Consider the following 3362-nt stretch of genomic DNA (forward strand, 5'->3'; position numbering starts at 1 on the left):
ATAGGTGAAATATTTTCTGTACGCACTAGCTGCGGTCCAGCACAATCTGCTTTGCTCGTGACTGCAGTTGTTTGTGTGTTCAGGCCCTGTGAATGTCTCTGACTTATTAATGCAGCCTTGCAAATGCAAGCAAAGTACTTGTCTGCTCCTATACAGCTCTAGAAATAATTAAATGATATCTAGCCTAAACACTGTTTTTAAATAAGGGGATCAAGATAGATTTTGGGAGCTCTGCAAGGCATCTAAAACTGAAGAGAGTTCTAACACTTATCAATAGCTCTGAGATAACTTATTTTTTTAAGTTGGTGTTAGACGCATTGATCCTTTTATAAATCTAGTTCCAGCATGAATATTTGCCGGGTGCATTGAGATACAGGAGCCTGGTCCCTCCCCAGAGTCCTCTGGAAGTGGTTCAGGGCAGAACTTGGTGATTTGGTTACCTGAGTGTGTCAGTCTTTGTCCACTGTTATTAGAGACAATCTTCTTGGTGTCACCAGGCTAAAACTGGCATTTGGAAGCTTAATTTTTAGTTATTTTTTAAACTAAGAATGGGTTGTCAGATGATAGGTTTGGTGTCTTAGTGACTTGTTCTTATGGCCTTTTGTCCTTTTTGACAACTTTATCCCAAGTGCTACTGAGTCCCTTGACCTGAAATATCAGGGAGAGAAATCCTCCTGCATGTCTGACACAAGTACCTGCCACTTACAGAAAGCTATTCCTGCAGGAAGATGCACACAGAAAATACACAAATAGGCCAAAGATTTTGCAATCCCCTCAGCAGTGTTTGGCAAAAAGCATTATTGATTATAAATTATTTGCCCATCCCTACCTTTCAAAATGACATTTTAATAAGAAATGTCACCGCTTAACCAGGAGCGGAGCCTTAATTAGTTAATAAAGCAAGAACAGGGAGAGCTACAAACTAAGCTACTTAATTAAATCACCATCAAAAAGTATCGATAACAGGAGAAATAAATCAGATAAAGCCATCAGAAATGATGGCTTTAAATTTCATCCATTACCCTCCTCACTTCCTTAAAACTCAGCACCGTGCCTCGTGGAACAAAAGCAAAATATGACTAAAGATCAAGAACATGCAAACCAATTTCAAATTCTTCATGTAGCACTGGAGCACATAAAAGATAAAGAAAATGGAATATATATATGTAAACCTTTTCAATTCTATTTCTGATATTTTAACCTGTTTTTCAATGCTGGTTGTTGTAGACGAGAGCAGAGAGCTAATTTCTAAATTCAAATTCACACTATGTCCAGAAGACAGAGTACTTGTGTGGTGACTAATTATATGAGATATGGAGAAATACAGGCTTTCCAAAAATTATCAGAGTCTGGATTCAATGGCTCTGCTTGGAAATACCATTTGCATTACTGTGTTTTTGTTCCACACAGTAAAAAACTCAAATTCTCTTTAAAGAGCAGCCTTTCATGTTGTACCTTCAGCAGCAGAGCATTATTACAACACAAAGGAAAACAGAAAAGTGTCCTGTTAACACCTGAATGTAGAAGTATACCGATAATGTCACATAGGGACTTTATGGGCTTTTCTTTTGAAATGCATATAATTTTGTGAAGATTATCTTCTAGAAGAAAGATCCTCTGTGACCTGAAATATGGAACCTTTTAGAGATGGAGAAAGAGCCATTAAAACCAGAGCTTTACCACTCATCCCTAGCATTGCTGCAGTAAAGATAAAAATCCACATCTACAAAGCAGGAGATACTCCTTTGTAAAAGGACACTCTAAAAAATCAATAAGGATGTAGACTTGGTTTTTGGAGTCCAGAGTCTGGAGCAGGTCATTTTATCTTCCCTTTTGTTTTTTTTTTTTTCCCTTTTCTTTTCACTTTTACATGAAACAACACTTTGGCTTTAAAGAAATCAAAGACTTTCCTTTGTTTGTTTGTATTTTAAGGTAGCTTGGCTGCTTCAGTGTTGAGATTTGGAATGGCAGATGTCTCTAAATCAATACTAAACTTTAGTATTAAACTTCCATTTATACTGTTTATCACATATTCATTATTCTCTCTAAATCTTTGGAAAACTCAATTAAATCTTGCAGTATCCCTCTGAAGTACCTCTGCTCAATTTTCAAACATGCAGAATTAAAGAACAGATCAATGAAGTCTAATGCTACATTAAAAAAAAATAAATCAGAGTTGTCAGAGCAAACATGGGTTCTAGAATATTCTAACTCAGCTGGAAACAAATCCTCAGAGCAGTAACCTGAGCTCCTCACACGTTTTCCTGATACCCTTGCCCAACACAGAGTAGCCTGGTGGGCTGGGAATGCTGCTTGGTGGCCTCCTTTCTACCCCATGGAGCCTCTGGCAGCTACTGGTTCTTCACTGAGACACCAACTTGGATCTCTCCCACAGATGCTGTAGGAGATTAGGTTTGTTTTAGATTTTTGGCTGAAATTAGCTGGTGGATTCAACCCCATCATTAGAGAAATATTGACCGACAGACCAGCCAGATGATCACGTAAATCTCATGTCTTTATGCAGAGGTGAAATTTCAATTTTTGTGCATTTTTAAGCAAAACTGGAGAAACTGAATATACACAGATATGCTTATGCATAGATCCCAGATGAAACCATGCCTCCCCAAGGTCTGTGAGCTGCAGATGTGCAACGGTATCCGGTAAGCAAAATCCTATGGTGATGTACAACACCAGCAAAGTCAGAATTACACCCCTCACAACTGCATAAATCAGTTCTAACTAACATCATTAAAAACAGACTTAATAAACAGCTTGATGAAGAGAAGAGAAAGCTGCCATCTGCTAGCAGGGAACTTCCTCTAGAAAGCCAAAAACTGCAGCTGGAAAGACATCTGTTTACGACTTGTGCAAAACTGAAAGTCTTCAGCACCTCTGCATAGTTGCACCTGGAACTTTTTTTTTTTTTAAATCTAAAGCACATGTTCTATTTAAATTTATTTACCTTAGTGGATGTGATATCCTGTGAAATCATCAATAAAGTATTTGTTTCTTGAACTGGAATGTAACATGATCCTATTTTTTTTATATTTGCTTCACTTGAACAGTCTTATAACTATTATTATTTTTATTATTACTACTAGTACAAGTGCAGGCAATAACAACTATTTCAATATTAACTTTTACTGACAGGTAATAATTACCCATGCTCTAGAAACAGGCATAATTGAAAATGACGACCAAATAAGAGGGCTGGCCTTAGAATTAAGAGGTCCCAGTAAACACCATTCATCAGTGGCTCTGGAAATTACGATGACCTGAAGGGAGAAAGTGGTTTGATATAGTTGTACAATAAAAAAAAAAAAAAAAAAAAAAAAAAAAAAAAAAAAAAAAAAAAAAAAAAA

General features: G+C 36.8%; 1 protein-coding gene across 1 annotated transcript in view; it reads right to left on the reverse strand.

Annotated features, from left to right (window-relative positions):
• Positions 1-2291, reverse strand: part of LOC114061330 (ribosomal protein S6 kinase alpha-2) — a 79478-nt gene extending 77187 nt beyond the window's left edge. The window contains exon 1 of the mRNA XM_027891699.1: positions 2272-2291. The gene's annotated coding sequence lies outside the window, so the exon portion shown is untranslated. The remainder of the gene's footprint in view (positions 1-2271) is intronic.
• Between the last annotated feature and the right edge of the window lie 1071 nt (positions 2292-3362).

The sequence above is a fragment of the Empidonax traillii genome, unplaced genomic scaffold (genome assembly GCF_003031625.1).
Source record: "Empidonax traillii isolate 1590-97213 ecotype Southwest subspecies unplaced genomic scaffold, ASM303162v1 scaffold326:size758569, whole genome shotgun sequence".
NCBI classification, from domain to species: domain Eukaryota; kingdom Metazoa; phylum Chordata; class Aves; order Passeriformes; family Tyrannidae; genus Empidonax; species Empidonax traillii.